Source organism: Mustela putorius, unplaced genomic scaffold, assembly GCF_011764305.1.
Source record: "Mustela putorius furo isolate JIRA1106 unplaced genomic scaffold, ASM1176430v1.1 tig00002118_pilon_pilon_pilon, whole genome shotgun sequence".
NCBI lineage: Eukaryota > Metazoa > Chordata > Mammalia > Carnivora > Mustelidae > Mustela > Mustela putorius.
The window spans coordinates 51783-74628 of record NW_025421952.1 but is presented as its reverse complement, the minus strand read 5'-3'; the positions used below and the strand labels follow the sequence as shown (position 1 = coordinate 74628).

General features: G+C 43.2%; 1 pseudogene; it reads left to right on the top strand.

Annotated features, from left to right (window-relative positions):
• Window positions 1-103: 103 nt before the first annotated feature.
• On the top strand, window positions 104-22846 carry LOC123394260 (annotated as a pseudogene).

The following is a 22846-nucleotide window of genomic DNA, read 5'->3' as shown; positions in this document are numbered from 1 at the left end:
AACAAGATTCCAAGCACTGGATTTGGTGTCCCCAATTTTCTCTCACCACTGCAGTATACTGATTCTAACAATTCACTAAGAGAAACAGGTCGAGCAATGCTAGATGCGGAAGGAGACACACAAGGAGGGCAGGACACCGACCTTAAGGAGCATACAATTTAGTCCAGTAGTTTTGAAACTTTACCATGCAGAGGATTTCCTTGGGGGACCATGTTAAAAATACAGGCCTGGAGCTTTCCCCTTCCAAGGCAGATCCAGTAAATCTTCCCTGGGGCTGGAACTCTGCATTTCTAACAAGGACTCGGGGGAATCTGATGGTCCTGCGCCTCAGGAAACACTAGAGTAACCCCTGCGCTCTCATCATACCCTTTTTCTCCCCCTGCCATCAGGCTCCCTTTGTGGCAGGCCAGGTGCACTCCGGCATGGACAGCCCAGGCACCTTCTTACCAGTCCTGGTTGGTTTCAGCCCCGTGAACATGGCCAGGTGAGCCCACTGTAATCAAAGGCAGTGACGGGCCAGGCCCCTGAGGGAGGCTGAGAGGAAACCTGTCAAAATCTACAGTACAGGGGCGAGTGGGTGGCTCGCTCAGTGGGTTAAAGCCTCTGCCTTCGGCTCAGGTCATGATCCCAGGGTCCTGGGATCGAGCCCCGCATCGGGCTCTCTGCTCTGCAGAGAGCCTGCTTCCCCTCTCTCTACCTGCCTCTCTGCCTGCTTGTGATCTCTGTCTGCCAAATAAAAAAATAAAAATCTTTAAAACAAAACAAAACAAACAAACAAAACCAAAATCTACATTACAGCCACGAAGAGGAGGGCATGGTGGCTATGGTCTTGCTCACCACATCTCAGAACATTAGAGTAAATACGGACTGTCCCTGAGCTTATGAGGATTTTGTTTTTGGTGGGTTTTTGTTTTATTCTGTTTTGTTTCTGTTTTTATTTCGTTTTTTTGGTCCACTGGTTGATGTAGTCTCTTCTTTCGGGAAGGACTAAAGGCAGCTTACAGAGGCCACATCAAATACCAGAAAGCAGACATTCAAAACAGGAATGGAGAGACAAGGAAAACAAGGCCCAGGAGATAGAATAGGGTTGGGACGATGCGGACCCCAAAGAGAAGCATCTGTTCAAAGGAGCCGTGGGTGCGGAGTGGCCTCTGATTCCCCTTTGCCCAGCTCCCTTATTGTAGCAACCATTCTCCTTTGTCATCCTAGGCTCCCCTTGGGTCCCCCTCTGGCTACTCAAACCCCACCCTGTCCCCCTTTCCTGAGGACTCTGTGCCACCCAATCACCTCCGCCTTATTGTCTATGTAGATGGCCGCTTTGATCCCAGAGATCAGCATGTGAAAACGATAGTGCTCAGGTGTGGTTCCCTGGATGTTCAGCCTCAGGAGTGTTAAAGCAAGAAGAAAGTAGATTCGTAGGCACTTGTGCGAGAGCTCGGATGTTGTCACTTTGGGGTGAGGCCCTGAAATCCCTTAATTTTTGAGACCACCCCTGGAGATGCTGGTGCCCGGCCAGGAGCGGGGAGCTCTGCTGACTTCACCATTGGCGTGGGCCTCTTGATGAAGCTGAAGGCTTCTGTCGCTGGAATGTTCCATGGAAGGCTTGTGGATTCCTCAAGAGCGGCTCTGCACATGCAGTGGTGGTCCTGGGGGGCGGGGCGGCCGGGTGCTTTCTGAGGTCCTTTTCTCAACTCCCAGATTCCAGGCTTGTAGCGTAATTCAAGTGACGATATAAATGAGTCTGAGATACTGTGAACCCTGCTCCTTTTAATGGAGGACTCTCCTTCACCAAAAATGTATCTGCCGCAGTGGATGCTAATTTCAGGGCCAGTCCCACCGCCACCGCACCCTGGGCCATGGGAAAAGAGCTGGCTTGGGTTTCTTTTTTTTTTTTTTTAATTTTTTATTTTTTATAAACATATATTTTTATCCCCAGGGGTACAGGTCTGTGAATCACCAGGTTTACACACTTCACAGCACTCACCAAATCAAATACCCTCCCCAATGTCCATAATCCCACCCCCTTCTCCCAAACCCCCTCCCCCCGGCAACCCTCAGTTTGTTTTGTGAGATTAAGAGTCACTTATGGTTTGTCTCCCTCCCAATCCCATCTTGTTTCATTTATTCTTCTTCTACCCACTTAAGCCTCCATGTTGTATCACCACTTCCTCATATCAGGGAGATCATATGATAGTTGTCTTTCTCTGCTTGACTTATTTCGCTAAGCATGATACACTCTAGTTCCATCCATGTTGTTGCAAATGGCAAGATTTCATTTCTTTTGATGGCTGCATAGTATTCCATTGTGTATATATACCACATCTTCTTGATCCATTCATCTGTTGATGGACATCTAGGTTCTTTCCATAGTTTGGCTATTGTGGACATTGCTGCTATAAACATTCGGGTGCATGTGTCCCTTTGGATCACTACATTTGTATCTTTAGGGTAAATACCCAATAGTGCAATTGCTGGGTCATAGGGCAGTTCTATTTTCAACATTTTGAGGAACCTCCATGCTGTTTTCCAGAGTGGCTGCACCAGCTTGCATTCCCACCAACAGTGTAGGAGGGTTCCCCTTTCTCCGCATCCTCGCCAGCATCTGTCATTTCCTGACTTGTTGATTTTAGCCATTCTGACTGGTGTGAGGTGATATCTCATTGTGGTTTTGATTTGTATTTCCCTGATGCCAAGTGATATGGAGCACTTTTTCATGTGTCTGTTCGCCATCTGGATGTCTTCTTTGCATAAATGTCTGTTCATGTCCTCTGCCCATTTCTTGATTGGATTATTTGTTCTTTGGGTGTTGAGTTTGCTAAGTTCTTTATAGATTCTGGACACTAGTCCTTTATCTGATATGTCGTTTGCAAATATCTTCTCCCATTCTGTCAGTTGTCTTTTGATTTTGTTAACTGTTTCCTTTGCTGTGCAAAAGCTTTTGATCTTGATGAAATCCCAGTAGTTCATTTTTTCCCTTGCTTCCCTTGCCTTTTGCGTTGTTCCTAGGAAGATGTTGCTGCGGCAGAGGTCGAAGAGGTTGCTGCCCGTGTTCTCCTCAAGGATTTTGATGGATTCCTTTCGTACATTGAGGTCCTTCATCCATTTTGAGTCTATTTTTGTGTGTGGTGTAAGGAAATGGTCCAATTTCATTTTTCTGCATGTGGCTGTCCAATTTTCCCAGCACCATTTATTGAAAAGGCTGTCTTTTTTCCATTGGACATTCTTTCCTGCTTTGTCGAAGATTAGTTGACCATAGATTTGAGGGTCTATTTCTGGGCTCTCTATTCTGTTCCATTGATCTATGTGTCTGTTTTTGTGCCAGTACCATGCTGTCTTGATGATGACAGCTTTGTAATAGAGCTTGAAGTCCGGAATTGTGATGCCACCAACGTTGGCTTTCTTTTTCAATATCCCTTTGGCTATTCGAGGTCTTTTCTGGTTCCATATAAATTTTAGAATTATTTGTTCCATTTCTTTGAAAAAGATGGATGGTACTTTGATAGGAATTGCATTAAATGTGTAGATTGCTTTAGGTAGCATAGACATTTTCACAATATTTATTCTTCCAATCCAGGAGCATGGAACATTTTTCCATTTCTTTGTGTCTTCCTCAATTTCTTTCATGAGTACTTTATAGTTTTCTGAGTATAGATTCTGTGCCTCTTTGGTTAGGTTTATTCCTAGGTATCTTATGGTTTTGGATGCAATTGTAAATGGGATTGACTCCTTAATATCTCTTTCTTCTGTCTTGCTGTTGGTGTAGAGAAATGCAACTGATTTCTGTGCATTGATTTTATATCCTGACACTTTACTGAATTCCTGTATAAGTTCTAGCAGTTTTGGAGTGGAGTCTTTTGGGTTTTCCACATATAGTATCATATCATCTGCGAAGAGTGATAATTTGACTTCTTCTTTGCCGATTTGGATGCCTTTAATTTCCTTTTGTTGTCTGATTGCTGAGGCTAGGACCTCTAGTACGATGTTGAATAGCAGTGGTGATAATGGACATCCCTGCCGTGTTCCTGACCTTAGCGGAAAAGCTTTCAGTTTTTCTCCATTGAGAATGATATTTGCGGTGGGTTTTTCATAGATGGCTTTGATGATATTGAGGTATGTGCCCTCTATCCCTACACTTTGAAGAGTTTTGATCAGGAAGGGATGTTGTACTTTGTCAAATGCTTTTTCAGCATCTATTGAGAGTATCATATGGTTCTTGTTCTTAATTTTATTGATGTGTTGTATCACATTGACTGATTTGCGGATGTTGAACCAACCTTGCAGCCCTGGAATAAATCCCACTTGGTCGTGGTGAATAATCTTTTTAATGTACTGTTGAATCCTATTGGCTAGTATTTTGTTGAGTATTTTCGCATCTGTGTTCATCAAGGATATCGGTCTATAGCTCTCTTTTTTGGTGGGATCCTTGTCTGGTTTTGGGATCAAGGTGATGCTGGCCTCATAAAATGAGTTTGGAAGTTTTCCTTCCATTTCTATTTTTTGGAACAGTTTCAGGAGAATAGGAATTAGTTCTTCTTTAAATGTTTGGTAGAATTCCCCCGGGAAGCTGTCTGGCCCTGGGCTTTTGTTTGTTTGGAGATTTTTAATGACTGTTTCAATCTCCTTACTGGTTATGGGTCTGTTCAGGCTTTCTATTTCTTCCTTGGCCTGAGTTTCTTAGCACACAAAGTCTCACTTGTTTCCTGGGGACCCTGGGCTCCTCAGGTCCCACTGATCTCTGTGCCCACCTGGGACACCTAATCCCTGAGCCCACCTGGGACACCGAAAGCTCACCTCGTTTCAGAAAGTCTTTGGCTGGGGGAGGGCCCAGGTCGTGCAGGAAGAACTCCTTCTGCGGGGGCCTGTGTCTCTGGCCTGGCTCCCAGAATCCCCGCTGACCTCCCCGTCCGCTCCGAGCCCGTCCTCCTCGCCCCGCTCTCTTCATGTCCTTCGGCCTCGGTTGGGTCTTGTGTTCTGCTCACGGAAGTCCTTTCTGTCCTCTGCCCTGCGTTCTGACAGGACTCCCCGCACCTCCGCTAGGGACCAGCAGAACTTAGTTGTCAGGGAATTGTGCCTTCCCCTGGGCAGGGCTGGGTACCAATGCTGTCTAGAGGGGGCCCTGGGCCCGCCCCTGGAGCTGGAGGCCTTTCTCCCAAGTGCCTTCTGGAAATCCTGCGGACATTAGAGCGGGCTCATCAGGTAACCTAAGGTCAAAGCCCGAAGATCGCTGCCCTGACGATGCAAGCCAGCATCAGGTGTGTGGAAACGTATTAGGAGTGGGGAGGTTGCGTGGATGGGGGACTGTCCTGAGAACAGCGGAGACCCTGAGGACTCCTTAACGCGGTGAGGGGAGCAGGTCTGCGTGGTGGAGGGCGCGGTAACCTTTCTGTTGGTTTGCACCTGTGCTTGGCCGTGTGCATCTTGCTCTGATCCCTGATCTTTTCTCACTGCCGTGTCTCCTCTCGTGTCCTGATTTCTGGCCCGTGCTCAGCCTAGAGGAAAAAGGCCGTGTGTACCTGGTTGGCTGGCAGACCCTGGGCATCATGGCTATCATGGATGGAGTGGAGTGTATCCACAGCTTTGGTGCCGGTGGGACCCCAGTCTAGACTTTCTTCCTGGCTCCTCCTGAATGCTAACTGATTTCCTACCCCCATCCGCAGCCCATGGGGGTTCCTCATTCGATGTCCAGACTGTCCTATTTGAATAGGCATTTCAGTCAAATGCTCCTTGCTGTGAACCCCTACTCAGGACTTGGTTCCTCAACTCCCAGCCCCGCTTAGCTGTGGCCTCCCATGTGTGTGATACCTCACCCGCCACCCCTCTGGGCACTTTCCTTCAAGACCCATGAATGTTCCCCCAAGCCTAGAATCAATCTTTCCTATAAAGCCCATCATTCCTTTCTCCCTGTCCTTAAACGTTCCAGACTACCGAGATATCCACGGCTTTCTCACTGGTGATCAGAGTGACATGTTTAACCAGAGGACTGAGCTCATCCACGGGGGCGAGTGTATGACGGGACATGGGGCAGGGTGTGAAGGTGACAGGTGTGCAGGGAGTGGGAGGTGAGGGGCGCTGGGGACAGGTGGGGGAGGAGAGCAGGCAGACAGTCCAGGGAAGGGAATATGGGTTAGAGGTCGGGAGGCTTTGGGGAAGCACAGAGAGGGCGGAAGGTTCTGGATTCTCCCTCTAAAGCTGGCTCTAGTCCAGGGCTCTTCCCTCAACTTGCTGCATCATCTTGGGCAAAACACTTGACCTCGTTGAACCTCGGTTCTTCCATCTGTGTACAAACACGCTGTGTGAGAGGTCCTGTGAGGCCCTCTGTGGTCCGCAGGTCTGTGGGTGGGAGTTCTTCATGGGAGGGGGCCCCCCATTTTCTCGTGCCCAGGGTCCCCAGTTCTCCTTCTCCCAAGAGGACTTCCTGACGTGCATCTTGCCATCTCTCACAGAAATCGGCACCGTGGTCTTCATTTTCACCCTGGATGGTGAGAGGGAAGGCAGGAGTGGTGGGGTGAGCAGAGGGAGGCAGGGGAGTGACTCAGGGGAGCTGTCATTTTTCTGGGTCTTAAAGCACCTGCTCCGAGGGAGGGAGAGGGGCGCGTGTCCTGACAGGACCACAGGGAACAGGAAGAACAGCTTTGGTCTCTGGCGCCCTCCCCTCTCCTAGACAACCTCACGGAGGTGCAGGCGCTGGTGGAGCAGGTGAAGGAGAAGATGGCCCACATCCAGGCCCTGGCGCATAGCACCGTGGGGCAGACCCTGCCGGTGAGGGTCCAGCCTTGGGGACGGAACCTGGGGTGGCAGTTACAGCAAGGCCTTCCTGGGGATGCTGCTCTGGCTCATTCTCTCTCTGTTTCTCCAGACCCCTCTGAGGAAGCTCTTCCCTCCATCATCCGCATCACGTGGCCACTGCTTTTCTTCGAATACGAAGGGAACTTCTTCCAGGTATGGGGAATGAGAGGGTGTTCTCTGTGCTGAGGGACTCAGAGGGGCAAGGGTTCCAGAAATTAGAAAACTCAAGGCTGGGGTGCCTGGGTGGCTGGGTGGGTTAAGCCTCTGCCTTTGGCTCAGGTCATGATCTTAGGCTCCTGGGATTGAGTTCTGTATCAGGCTCTCTCCTCAGCAGAGAGCCTGCTGCCCCCTACCGCTACCTACTTGTGATCTCTGTCTGGCATATAAATAAATAAAATCTAAAAAAAAAAACAAAACAACAACAACAAAATACAACCAAACAAACCTCAAGGCTGGAGGGTGGAAAGCTTTGTTGGACTCCCAGAAAGCCAGCTGGGCAAGTTCTTGTGTTACTGGGTCACTGGTCAGTGTTTCCAAGGAAGTGGCTCAGTTCTCTCCAGGAATATATGAAAAAGACAGGCCAGGCCACCAGTCACCTCACAGATACTCATTTGTCCCTTGTTTCAGGTTCATTGTTGATGTTATAGTCATCCTCACCATACAAAAGTCTTTAAGGTATATCCTTGCAAGGTCACTATGCTGAATTCACTGCAGACAAAATACAGATATTGTCTGTAATATAAGGAAATGATAATTTCACTAGTTTTCACTAATTATAATTGATTATATTTGTAATTATAATTTTACTAATTATAATTTCACTACTGATGCACTGATAATGCTTTAGCAAGACATTATCAGTACAAGCACTGAAAATAATCATAGCAATAATTATCAATTTGGATATACTTTGCATTTTGGTCTGGAGAGGGCACTGGGACATCTGAATATTAGTTCAGCTGTGCTTTGTGGCCCAAGAAAGAAAGCAGTTTTGCATCTGTGGTTCCTCGGTTTTCTCACCTAACTCCTGCCCACCATCCACAGGGCACCGTCAGGGCCCTGAAGGGTTGCGCTGGAGAGATGTGGTCTCATCCATTATCAGATCACCTCTTCCAGGAAGCTTCCTGACTTGACCAAACAGCTGCCATGCTTTCTTACCTGCACTCAGAACTCAAAGGAAGCCCTTCTCCCTGAGCCAGGGGGTCCATGCTCCTTCCAGTGCGTACCTTTGTCTTCCCTTCCAAATGGTGTTCATTGGTCACAGCTCTATTTTTTGGCATACTTTCCACATTCGTTGTCTCCTTTGACATCTCGCATCTCCTGAGAAATCTTCTCTCGATGAAACCCACATTGTCTAGAACCCTCCTTGATGTGAGATGCCTCTTCCAGCTTCCACTGTGCCGTCATCATACCTAATACACACGTAGGACTCTGTACTTTACAAACTATTTCATTTATAATATCATTTCTCATAATGGGTTCATAAGGGATGTAGGATGTAGGTTATTCCCCCCATCTCAGATAAAGAAGCTGAAACTAAGAGATTAAAGCATTGTAATCACAGCCACGTGGCTAAAGCAGGATCCAGGACTGGAACCCTGGCCTTGTGACTCTACGTCTGTGGTTTATTTCACTTTACAGTACAAATTTCCACCATATCCATGAATTGAGCCAGATTCTTTTACTCATTCATTCATTATGTACCTATCACGTGCCTGGTCCTATTCCAGGGATAGGGGATATAGTAGGGAATGTTATCCTGTGATCTTTGAAAAAGATCTGTGTTTTTAAAGAAAATTATAATTATAGTAGCAATATTTTTATTGTAAACACTTTGGAAAATACAGAAATCAAAAGGAGAAAAGCATCCATAAGAACCTTCTTCTAGGGGCGTCTGGGTGGCTCAGTGGGCTCACTGAGCCCCAGTGTTTTCAGGAGACTAAAGGATCTAAGGGATTGCTTATATTCCTTAAATTCGACCTTGACTGTGCCAAGGAAAAGAATAAATCTCAGATACAAATGCTTTTTATTTTTTAATGTTATGAAAACAAAACATCCAGTGTCCCATTTTAAAAACATATCCTTAGAATGGGGTGCCTGGATGGCTGAGTGGGTTAAAGCCTCTGCCTTTGGCTCAGGTCATGATCTCAGGGTCCCGGGATAGAATCCCGCATCTGGCTCCGTGCTCCACAGGGAGCCTGCTTCCTCCTCTCTCTCTCTGCTGCCTCCCTGCATACCTGTGATCTCTCTGTCAAATAAATAAATAAAATCTGTTTAAAACAAAAAACAAAAAAACCCACCCTTCTTCCAAAAAACCACTTAGACAAATTTTGGAGAATGTCCCTCTAGGCTTTTGTATGCATGTGTAAGTGTTTAAATATACTTATACAAAAATAGGACCATCCTTGCCATGCTGTTTTTAACTTGCTTCTCTTCACTGAAAAATAAGAACACTTTTCCATATAAATATATCCATATCATCATTTTTTAAAAATATTTTATTTATTTGACAGAGATCACAAAACTCGAACATAATGGTGAGTGAATATTCAAGACACAAGGAATATATTTTTTAAAAAGATTTTATTTCTTTATTTGAAAGAGATCGCAAGTAGGCAGAGAGGCAGGGAGAGAGGGAGGGAATCGGACTCCCCAGTGAGCAGGGAGCTTGGTGCGGGGCTCGATCCCAAGACCCTGAGATCATGATCTGAACTGAAGGCAGAGGCTTAATCCACAGAGCCACCCAGATACCCTGAAAGACTACATTTTTAAACACATAGAGAAAAAAGTGGGGCACCTGGGTGGCTCAGTTGCTTAAGCATCTGACTTTCAGTCAGGTCACCATCCTGGGGTCCTGGGATTAAGCCCTGTGTCTGGCTCTCTGCTCAATGGGAAACCTGCTTCTCCCTCTCCCTTTGCCCCTCCCCCTGCTTAGAGACTCCTCTCTCTCTCTCACTCTCTCAAATAAATAAATAAAATCCTTTTTATAAGTGTTTGTCAAATTGTACACACGTGTTCTAAGAACCAAAACTGTACCTCGAAGCTTAACCTTAGAACATCAGGCTGGCATATACTAGTAATCTGCCTCGGAAGGTGTGCTCAGCCTATCAAGTATCATTCTTTATAATCTTTATATGACTGCAAAGTCTTTCATAATCTGGACATATCATGTGTTTTTTAACCACTTCCTTGATGATGGGCTTCCTGAGAACATTACTTGGTCTTCCCCAGTGGGTTGAAAATTCTGTGAGGTGAGATACCATCATTGTCTTTTTCAAAAACAGTGCCTGCTATTCAATAGCTATTTAATTGAATTGATCTTCCAATTAGCATTCCTACATGAAAAAAAAAAAAAAAAACCTGGCCCAGTTTTATAGTATAGCACAAGTTGATTCTTTGTAAATCTTGTTTACAGGGAATTAACCATAGAGAATCCAGTTTACTCTGGTTGTAATGACATAATAAATCTTCTGGAAAATGAGACTATGGGTTTTAGAGCTGAGTGATCCTCTAAGATCATTTAATTTCCCTAAGTGACATCTCATCTCTGTTTCAATGCTATAGCAACTAAGAAATGTGTCAATCTTTGGAGTTAGAAACAATATATAATCACAGTTCCTGAGCGTATCTGTACTTACGATAGCCTAGTTTTCCTAAATGTACTTGCCTCAGTATTCTAATTTGTGGTTGGGAACATAGGACAGCAGACCTGGACCTCTAGAGAGTGAAAGGTTCCAGAGTAGATGGTTATAGGACAAGATAAGCCCTTTGGAGGGGCTGCTCCTTTGAAATCTTCCCTCCATACTCTCTATGCCAACTTGGCCAACCCAATCCTAGTAGAATGCTAAAGGAGGTCTTCCCTGAGCATTGGCTGCCAAGGCAGAGCCCATGGGCACCTGCAGGAAGGGGCCTCTGATGGACACATCTCAGAGAAGAGACCCAAGCAGCTCGCACATTGGCTGGGCCCTGTCAGGTTGACCTTGCAATGACCATTGTGCTGTCATATGGAGTCACAGCCTTGAGGGGTAATATTAATTGGCTGAGAGAGGCAGGGGGTTGAGAAATGGCACCGCTTTGGCGGCTGGCCATACCTCCTCCGTCATGTGTCAGCCTTCTACTACTACTTGGCTTATTCCTTTGGAGGCTTTGGCTGCTCTTCTCTGGAAGACAGAGCAGGGAACAGGAGGCAGCCAAGAGAGCCTCAGAGGTATGTGATGCAACCTTCCCTGGAAATCCACTGCTCCCCGTCCCTGCCTCTGAAGCACTGGAAACGCCTACCTCTTGGGCCAGGGGAGGAACTGGGTGGGGGAAGAGGGGAGTTGAGACAGTGCCTATGGATGTCTTCCTAGAAGTGTCAATCATGCTCAGTCGTGTTCCATTCAGTTTATTTCAGCAAACCTTGAGCTCCTATTATGTATGGTGGCGCACTAGACATTGAGGAAAAATAAAACCCCAACCACACCCTCTAGGAGCTCTAGGCGAACCTGGGGGGGAGAGATGGATATATACATAATGAAAGAGAAAATGATAAGAGTTAGTAGAAGTATAAATAGTGCTGAAGGGGTTGGAGGCAGTCTTTTGAAGCAGGGGGATCTAGAAAATGCCTCTGGGGGAGCTCAGGATTGAATTGTGCTTCAGAAGAAGGGAAGGGCTTTGGACATGGATAGGGTGGATGGAAGACAGTAGGGACGACTTTCCAGTTGGAAGGAATGGATTGGGGAAAAGCGGGGGAAACTGAAGAGTGTCGGATATGTTTGAAGAGAGGACACCTATGTGGTTGGAAGGTAGAAGTATAGGGAGGTCAGTGACAGAAAAATCTGGAAAATTGACAGAGGTGACATTGTAGAGGGCTTTCAATGCCTGGCTGAAGAGTTCATACATACATAAATATATGTATGTATATGTACATATATATATATCCATTCTATATGCAATGGGAAGATGTCAGGGGGCACCTGGGTGGCTCAGTTGGTCTGTGACTCTTGATTTAGGCTCAGGTCATAATCTCAGGATTATGAGATCAAGCCTGGTGACCTGCCTTGCGCTCAGCAGGGAGTCTGTCTCTGTCCCTTCCTCCTTTCTCCCCCTCCGTCCCCCTGCTCCACGCTCTCTCTCTCTCAAAAATATAAATAAATCTTAAAAAAAAAAATTATGTCCAAGGGTTTTTTTTATTTTAAGATTTTATTTATTTACTTATTTTTTAAGATTTTATTTATTTATTTGGCAGACAGAGATCACAAGCAGGCAGAGAGGCAGGCAGAGAGAGAGGAGGAAGCAGGCTCCCTGCTGAGCAGAGAGCCCGATGCTGGGCTGGATCTCAGAACCCTAAGATCATGACCTGAGCCAAAGGCAGAGGCTTTAAACCACTGAGCCACCCAGGTGCCTTGTCACTTTTTTTTTAAAGAAAGGAAATTTGTATATTATTTTATAATTTTATAATTTTAATTGCCGTATAGTTAACATACAGTGTTATATTAGTTGCAGGTGTACAATATAGTAAATCAACAATTCTATACATCACTCAGTGCTTATCCAGATAAGTGTACTCTTAATCCCGTGCACCCATCCCCCCACCCCCCACCTCTGGGAACCATGTTTGTTCTCTGTACTTGAGTCTCTCTTTTGATTTCTCTCTTTGTTTTTCCTTTGTTCATTTGTGTTTTGTTTCTTAAATTCCACATGTGAGTGAAATCACGAGGAATTTGTCTTCCTCTGACCAGCTTATTTCACCTCGCGTTATATTCTCTAGATCCATGCACGTTGTTGCAATTGACAAGGTTTCGTTCATTTTTTTCAAGATTTCATTCATTTTTATGACTGAACAATATTCCATTGTGTGTTTGTGTGTGTGTGTGTATCACATATTCTTTATTTATTCATCTGTCAGTGGACACTTGGAGTCCTTCCATCATTTGGCTTTTGTAAATAATGCTACTCTGGGGACACCTGGGTGGCTTAGTTGGTTAAGTGTCTGCCTTCGGCTCAGATTATGAATCTGGGGTCCTGGATCAAGCCCCGTGTCAGGCTCCCTGCTCAGGGGGAGCCTGCTTCTCTCTTTCCCTCTGTCCCTCCGCCTCACTCATCCATTCTCTCTCTGTCAATTGAATAAATAAAATCTTTTAAAAAAATAATGCTGCTATATACATAGTGGTACTATATCCTTTTGAATTCGTGTTTTCAAAGTTTCTGGGTAAATATCCAATAATGCAATTACTGGATAATATAATTCTATTTTAAATTTTTAAAACTATTTTACTTATTTATTTTAGAGAGAGAGAGAGAACACGAGTGTGGGGGATGGGCAGAAGGCCAGCGAGAGAATCTCAAGGAGACTCAGCCCTGAGTGTGGAGCCCAACGTGGGGTTTGATCTCATGATTCTGAGATCACGACCTGAGCTGAGACAGAGAGTCGGACACTTCGCTGACTGAGCCACCCAGGCACCTCTCTTCGGCCCATTTCTAATTGGATTACTTGGTTTTTGGGGGTGTGTGAATTGTGTAATTTCTCTCTCTCTATTGGATAGTAACCCTTTATCAGATATGTCATTAGCAAATATGTTCTCCCACTCAGTAAGTTGTTGTTTGGTTTTGTTGGTTGCTTCCTGTGCTGTGCAGAAGCTTTTAGTTTTGGTGTAGTCCTAACAGTTTATTTCTGCTTTGCTTTCCCTTGCCTCAGGAGACATATCTAGAAATATGTTGCTGTGGCCAATGTCAGAGAACTTACTCCCTGTGCTCTCTTCCAGGATTTTTATGGTTTCAGGTCACACATAGAGGTCCTTTACCTGTTTTGAGTTTATTTTTGTGTATGTTGTAAGAAAATGGTCCAATCTCATCCTTTTGCATTTAGCAAGTCAGTGTTCTCAACACCATTTGTTGAAGAGACTTTTTCCCATCACATATTTCCTCCTTCGTCAAAGATTAATTGACCATATCATCATGAGTTTATTTCTGACTTTCTATTCTGTTCCATTGATCTGTGTGCCTGTTTTTGTGCCAGTACCATACTATTTTGATTGTTAAAGCTTTGTAGTAGTATACCTTGGAATCTGGGATTGTGACCCCTCCAGATGTGTTTTTTTCCTCCCCTAAGATTGTTTTGGCAGTTTGGGATCTTTTGTAGTTCTGTACAAATTTTATGATTGTTCTAGTTGCGTGAAAAATGTTCCCTGACATTTAGTAAGTGCTCCCTGGGTGTCTGTGAAATGAATACATGACTTTTCAATTTTAACCCTGGGTGACGGACAAGATGATGGCATTTTGAACAACATAGGAAACATTAGGCAGACGTTGTGTGGTAGGAGGCTGAAAATGAACTCTACCATTTGAAGTGCTTGTAAAATCTATGCAGAGATGTTCACCTTGCCGCTCAGATTAATTGTCTAGACCTGTGCTACCCAGTCCGGTATCCACTGGCCACGTGGCGCCATTCAAATTAAATTAACCAAAATTACATACAATTTAAAATTCAGTTCCTTACTCGCACTGTGGACGTTTCAAGTATCACATGTGGCTAGAGGCTATCACATTGGGCAGAGCAGATCTTGGATATTTCATCATCATAGAAAATTCTATTGGACAGCATTAGCCTATACTCTAGATCTTGGAGGTAGATGTAGTTATCAACATATTTGGCCACAAAGTTCCTTTCAGTGTTTTTTCTTCTCATAAACATCTCTCAAACACAGCAATCCCACTTGAGTATTACTGTCCTCACTAGGACTTCATCTTTTTATGGTATGCTGGCTGGTCTCCTACCAACTTTTTCCAGCCTAGAGCATAGAACATAGCCCTGGCTTTATGGAAGAGAAAACCACACGCACAGAGCTTCCCACGGCTGACTGTGTCACTCGCCAAAACTGACTGAACCAACAAACAAAATCTCTCAGCACCCCACCCCCTGCAGCAGCTTTTCCCAGCCTGTTTGGACCCTGAAAACTTTCGTTGTCAAAATTTGTCAACCCCTTGGGAATTTATACATCGCTTTATCTCTTTTTCATAATACATGATAAGTGACATTAGGTATATAATATTTTCATTTTAAAGCAGCATGTTTTTTAAAGTTGGAAAGTTCATTTTAACATCTTTAAGAGGAAAAGACGAATGCCCACTTTCCCCCATGTAACAGGTGAGGCATGAAAGTTCATTGACTTTAACAGGTGTGCATTGTTCCAGAACACTTAGAGATATAAGAAAGGGCAAATATAGTTCCTTGTCTACATTGAGTATAATCTGCTTTAAGCCTCCTATGACCTAGGTTGGCTAAAAAGCCCAGGGTCCGTTTTTCCTCCCCCAACCTTTGTACAGTATGGGAGTTCTGGAGCTTTTGCAGTTTATCCCAAATGGTGGAAGGTCATGTCCTTTTTTAAAAAACAAAGATTTTATTTTTATTTATTTAGGGAGAGCGTGTGCGCAAGCAGTGAGGAGGGGCAGTGAGGGGGAGAGAGAGAGAGAAACCTCAAGTCGGTTTCCCACTGAGCATGGAGCCCAATGTGGGGCTTGATCCCATGACTCTCAGATCAGGACACGAGCCCAAATCAAGAGACACTCAACCAACTGACCCACCCAAGTGCCCAGATGGTTAGGTTCTTAAACCATGGGAGTAACTGTTGCTTTTCATCTTGGGCATCTGAAGGCAAAAATGGTGGCTCAAGGGCACCTGGGTAGCTCAGTGGGTTAAAGCCTCTGCCTTTGGCTCAGGTCATGATCTCAGGGTCCTGGGATCGAACCTTGCATCGGGCTGTCTGCTCAGCAGTGAGCCTGCTCCCCACCCCCCTGACCCCCGCGTGCCTCTCTGCCTACTTGTGATCTCTTTCTGTCAAAGAAATAAAAAAATAAATCTTTTAAAAAAGTGCATAATGAATCTTCGTGATTCCATAACCCACATTGTTTTGACAAGGCAAATGTCGGGTAACATAATTTCATTCCTAATTAAATGCGTGTTTCTAAAAGGTAAAGACTCTTTTAAGAGAAAATACTTAATCACAGTATCATTATATGCCTAAAAATTTAACAATCATCTTTGAGTACCATCAAATATCCATCAGTATTCAAATACCAAATGTATCATAAATGATAAAAATCATTTTTGACAGTCTATTTGACTCAAGATCTAAATAAGGTTCACATATTGAGATTGGTTGGTGTGTTTAATTTCCTTATAATTTGTAGATTCCCTACTTCCATATCTTTCTTTTATTCTTTCCATTTATATGTTAAAGAAATGGATCATTTGTCCTCTAGGGTTTTGCATGCAAGATTTTACTGATTAAATACTCATGTTGTTATTTAATATGTTCCATTTTTCTTCTCTATTTCTTTAAATGGGTAAGTTGGATCTAAGTCTTATCAGAATTACTTTGGAGGGATGGGAGACAATTTCAGAGGTCATGATGATTATTAGGAGGGACACAACTCTGGTATTTTATTTTATTATTATTATTACTTTTTAAAAGATTTTATTTATTTATTTGGCAGACAGAGATCACAAGTAGGCAGAGAGGCAGACAGAGAGAGAGGGGGAAGCAGGGTCCCCGCTGAGCAGAGAGCCCAATGCGGGGCTCGATCCCAGGACCCTGGGATCATGACCTGAGCCGAAGGCAGAGGCTTTAACACACTGAGCCACCCAGGTGCAGAGGCTTTAACACACTGAGCCACCCAGGTGCAGAGGCTTTAACACACTGAGCCACCCAGGTCTGGTCTTTTAAATGCCATTTTCTAGGGGCACCTGCCTGGCTCAGTCAGTAGAGCATGTGACTCTTGATCTTGGGATAGTAAGTTTGAGCCCCACACTGGATGTAGAGATTATTTCAAAAAAAAATCTTAAAAAAAAAATGTCATTTTCTAAATTATGTCAACACTTCAAAATAGAGTGCCTGGGTGGCTCAGTTGGTTAAGCAACTGCGTTTGGCTCAGGTCAGGATCCTGGAGTTCCGGAATTGAGTCCCGCATCAGGCTACCAGCTCCATGGGGAGTCTGCTTCTCCCTCTGATCTTCTCTCCTCTCATGTTCTCTCTCACTGTCTCTATCAAAAATAAATAAAATCTTTAAGGATTTCTTTTTATTCAATTATTTGACAGACAGAGATCACAAGTAGGCAGAGAGGCAGGCAGAGGGGAGAGAAAGAGGAGAAGCAGGATCCCTGCCGAGCAGAGAGCCTGATGTGGGCCACCATCCCAGGATCCTGAGATCATGACCTGAGCTGAAGGCAGAGGCTTAACCCACTGAGCCACCCAGGCACCCATAAATAAAATCTTTAAAAATAATAATAAATACCTCAAAATAAAATGGACTTTTCAAAAACAAAAGGGGGGGTTCCTATATTGACCTTTTATCTAAAAATCTTGCTTAATTTGCTTATCAATCCTGAAAATGGATCGGTAGATGCTTTTCCAAAGGCATTTTGTGATTCCCTACACAGTCCCATTGTCTGCATATGATAACTTTATTTCTTCTTTTCTAATCCTATGACTTCTATTTCTTTTCCTTGCTTTGTTGCATGGAGTAAGATTCCCAGTACTGTGTTCAGTAGATAGTGGGGATTTTTATCTTCTTTCTTTATGTAGAGGAAGGTTTTCTTTAACTCACCATGTATGCATAATGTTTGCTGTGTGGCTTTTGTAAATATTGTTTAGCAGATGAAGAAAGCTCCCTTTTACTTCTGGTTGCTAAGAATTTTAGCGTGAATGGGTGTTGAATTTTATCAAGTACTTTTTCTGCCTCTATTGAGATGCTCATATGATTTTTCTTGTTTATTCTATTAAAGTGCTGAAATACAATGAATTTTTAAAGTATTAAACCAACTGTGAATTCCTGAAACAGATATAACATGTTTGTGACACTGTTCATGATCCTTTTTATATATTGTTGGATCACGTTTGCCGATATTAAGTTTAGGAATTTTGCGTCTGTTTCCTTGAAAGAGACTGACCTGTGAGTTTTCCTTTCTAATAATGTCTTGATCAGATTCTAGAATCAAGGTTAATTCAGCCTCCCAAAGTAAAGGGAGAAGTAACTTTTCTTTTCTACCTCATTAGCATAACCAAGGCATTCCTATCACTCAGGAAATTCCCAGTGTTTTTTTTTTTTTAAACAAAGCACCAGACAAGTGTCTCACCAAACCGCTTTTTTTTTTTTTTTTTTTTTCTTATTTAATAAACATATATTTTTATCCCCAGGGGTACAGGTCTGTGAATCACCAGGTTTACACACTTCACAGCACTCACCAAATCACATACCCTCCCCAATGTCCATAATCCCACCCCCTTCTCCCAAACCCCCTCCCCCCAGCAACCCTCAGTTTGTTTTGTGAGATTAAGAGTCACTTATGGTTTGTCTCCCTCCCAATCCCATCTTGTTTCATTTATTCTTCTACCCACTTAAGCCTCCATGTTGCATCACCACTTCCTCATATCAGGGAGATCATATGATAGTTGTCTTTCTCTGCTTGACTTATTTCGCTAAGCATGATACGCTCTAGTTCCATCCATGTTGTTGCAAATGGCAAGATTTCATTTCTTTTGATGGCTGCATAGTATTCCATTGTGTATATATACCACATCTTCTTGATCCATTCATCTGTTGATGGACATCTAGGTTCTTTCCATAGTTTGGCTATTGTGGACATTGCTGCTATAAACATTCGGGTGCATGTGCCCCTTTGGATCACTACATTTGTATCTTTAGGGTAAATACCCAATAGTGCAATTGCTGGGTCATAGGGCAGTTCTATTTTCAACATTTTGAGGAACCTCCATGCTGTTTTCCAGAGTGGCTGCACCAGCTTGCATTCCCACCAACAGTGTAGGAGGGTTCCCCTTTCTCCGCATCCTCGCCAGCATCTGTCATTTCCTGACTTGTTGATTTTAGCCATTCTGACTGGTGTGAGGTGATATCTCATTGTGGTTTTGATTTGTATTTCCCTGATGCCGAGTGATATGGAGCACTTTTTCATGTGTCTGTTGGCCATCTGGATGTCTTCTTTGCAGAAATGTCTGTTCATGTCTTCTGCCCATTTCTTGATTGGATTATTTGTTCTTTGGGTGTTGAGTTTGCTAAGTTCTTTATAGATTCTGGACACTAGTCCTTTATCTGATATGTCGTTTGCAAATATCTTCTCCCATTCTGTCAGTTGTCTTTTGATTTTGTTAACTGTTTCCTTTGCTGTGCAAAAGCTTTTGATCTTGATGAAATCCCAATAGTTCATTTTTGCCCTTGCTTCCCTTGCCTTTTGCGTTGTTCCTAGGAAGATGTTGCTGCGGCAGAGGTCGAAGAGGTTGCTGCCCGTGTTCTCCATTTCCTTACACCACACACAAAAATAGACTCAAAATGGATGAAGGACCTCAATGTACGAAAGGAATCCATCAAAATCCTTGAGGAGAACACGCGCTTTTTTTTTTTTTTTAATAGATTTTATTTATTTACTTGACAGAGACAGACAGATCACAAGTAGGAAGAGAGGCAGGCAGAGAGAGAGGAGGAAACTGCTGAGCAGAGAGCCCGATACGGGTCTCGATCCCAGGACCCCTGAGATATTGACCTGAGCCAAAGGCAGAGGCTTTAACCCACTGAGCCACGCAGGTGCCCCCCCAGTGTTTTTGAAGCTCTGTGTCAGGAGTCTGGGACAAACACCAGATGTGTTATTATAACACCACATAGACACACACACACACACACACACACACACACAGAGTTGGGGGGGAGATTGAAAAATTAGCTGATATTAATATTTTTCTGGAGGCTGATAAATCCCAAATTCTTGAGGCAGGCTGGAAACGTAGGCAGGGTTTCTATTTTCAATCTTTTTAAAAAAAAATTAAATTCAATTATTTATTTTTAAAAATATTTTATTTATTTGACAGAGAGAGAGAGAGACAGTGAGAGAGGGGAACACAAGCAGGGGTGGGAGTGGGAGAGGGAGAAGCAGGCTTCCAGCTGAGCAGGGAGCCAGATGTGGGGCTTGATCCCAGGACCCTGGGATCATGACCTGAGTAGAAGGCAGATGCTTGATGACTGAACCACCTAGGTACCCCTAAGCATCCAACTCTTGATCTCAGCTTAGGTCTTGATATTGATCTTTATCTTGATCTTAGGTCATGAGGTCAAGCTCTCCATTGGGCCCAGTATGCAGCCAACTTAAAACAACAACAACAACAACAACTGATTTTTGTGTGTTGATACTGCATTCTGTAACTTTGCTAAATTCATTTATTAGTTCTAATTGGGTTTCTGTGTGTGTGTTGTGTGTGTGCGTGTGTATTCTTTATGATATCCTGTAAATAAGATTATGTCGTCTGTGAATAGAGATAGAGATTGTTTAACTTTTCCTCTTCAAAGGAAAGGATGGTTTTACTTTTCTTACCTAATTGCTCTGGTTGGAGTTTCTAGCACAATGTTAAAGAAAAGTAGTGAAGAGGTGCCTGGGTGGCTCAGTGGGTTAAAGCTTCTGCCTTAGGCTCAGGTCATAATCCCAGGGTCCTGGGATCGAGCCCCACATCAGGCTCTTTGCTCAGTGGGGAGCCTGCTTCCTCCCCTCTCTCTCTGCCTGCCTCTCTGCCTACTTGTGATCTCTGTCTGTCAAATAAAATAAATAAAATCTGTAAAAAAAAAAAAAAGAAAAGAAAAGAAATGTACTGAAATTGAGCATCCTTGTCTGTTCACTACCTTAAAAGAAAAGCTGTCAGGCTTTCACTATTGAGAATGATATTAGCTATGGGTTTTTCATTAATACCCCTTACTATATTGAGGAAATTCCCTTCTATCCCTAGTTTGTTAAGTGTTTTAATTTTTTTTATTAAATCACGAATAGGTGTTGGATTTTGGCAATCCTTTTTCTCCACCAGTTGAGATAATTGTCCAGTTTTTTTCCCCTTTGTGTTATTAAAGTGGTGTATCACATTGATTTACTTTCTTATGTTGAAACAGGATTCTTGGGAGAATTTTTGCTTTTAACACTTTTATTCAACATTGTTTAGCTAAAACATTTTGGCAATACTATGAATATTATGTAGGCTCTTGTAATACACTCTCCGAGACTGATGTCATGATTCAAAAGGGAGAAATAAAAATTGTTTTATTTGAAATGGTAACAAATGTAATTCTGCCTTTAAAGTGACTTGGAACGTGCTTGCAAAAAACTCAGGAGTTTATGTTACTGATCGGGAAATTCTGCCCTATAGGATAAAATAAAAATTCCATCATTTGGCAAAATCTGGCTTCCACTTCTATTTTCAGCTTTTGTCTTAGCAAATGTGCACCTGACACTCATGACTTTATAATCTTCTTGGGGATGTTGCTTTGGACTTGCCTGGAATGCTCTTTTTTCACCTAAAAAAAACTTTCTGCTGATTTTTCAGACTCCAGTACAATTGGCCACTTCTGGAGTAACTTTTCCCATCTCTCCCAGGCAGTGAATCCCTGTCCTTTTATTCTCTGACGCTTATATTTCTGTTATATATTTATTTATTAATATACCTATAAATTTAAATTTATTTATTAATATATTGAGATGTTTCTGTTCTATATTTATTTACATGTGGTTTATGTGCTCTATATTTACCACACTGTATTATAACTTAGGTGTTTAGACATCTGTTTTCCCTATTAATGTGAATTCCCAGAATACAGGGGTCATATTTACCTTTGTAGTCCTAGCACCCAAGCTACTGCCTAGAACTTAGTAAGCACTCATTAAATGATCTATGAATACATGAATGGGGTGCCAGTTGTGCTGTGGTTATGGACACCGAATGGATCAATATTTGTGTCTGTAAGAGGAAATGTGCTCTTGATTCTCTAACCTAGAACATTTTCTGATTTTATTCTTTTCTCTTTGTGCCTCTCTAGACTTCAAAGAAGCATAAATTCAAAAAGATCCAGAAACTCACAGGTCAGAAAGATCCTATCCTTGATTCTTCAGCTCAAGGCTACTGACAAATCAACTGTGGGTCTGCTTTAAGACTCCAGACTTTAATAACAGGTTGAGGGAGGGAATTGGAAAAGGATTATGTAAATGAAAGAAATGTGCTTATTCTTTCTAGCATCTCCAAAGATGCCAGATTCTTTGGAGCAACTTCCAAAGAGATGTAAACAGATTGATAATTCTTCCTATGCTTCCTTTCCCCATGCTTTCTTGCCTAATTTTCCTTTTGTGTAGAACTCAAAGTATCAGGAAAGAAATTGGGTGAGATTAATGTTTGGTGCAGGAAGTTCCGATAACTTTTTCCCCTGTCATAGGCACTGGATAGAATCCTTTGGGGGAAAAAATATGTGTTATGAACTTTGGTTCCCCTACTCCAACTCCCTACTCGCATGATTGTTCCTGCTCTTTCCAACAGCTTCATCTACTCCACGGTGAAGGCAGCATAGTAGAGTTCAAAATATAAAAACTTGAGCCCTGGGTTAAGTCTGAGCTCTACCACTAATTAACTTAATGACCCTAGGCATGGTTTCACCTTTGTTTTCTTATGTGTACAACAAGGGGGTGGAACAAGGTAGAGGTGGTATCAACCATTAGGGTGCTAAAAGCTTCTTTATCTCTGCTCCCAGCTTCCCAGTGGGAAGAAAATCTTAGGATGAGCTGCTCCGAAGCTAATGGGACACAGTGAGTAGAGTTGACCTTCACTATCTATTCCTCCTCTCTTCAGCTTACTCTACTGATAAGCTCTGTAGGAGTGAAGAGAAAGGTACCTAGTACTGTTTTACTTCCTTCAGAATGATTGCTGTTCCTTTTCTAAGTCAAGTCACTATTCTTACTGGTTTCCTTACTAGTACTTTAATATCACTTCAGTGACATTGACCTACTCTTGTATCCAGATTTTCAGGTCTCCCTATGGGATGGGCCCAGGAGTACGCATTCTGGTCAATGGAGAGAAGTCTTCAACAGATCTTCCAATATCTGGAATGTGCAAGGTCAGGGAAGGTCGTTTCTGGGAGGAGGTTGGGTGGTGGAAGTTTTTGTTTTTGTCTTAAGTAAACTCTACTTGAATTGAATTGAATTCTAGAGATCAAGAATTGCATGCTCTACCAACCAAGCTAGCCAGATGCCCCAAAGGGGGTAGAACTT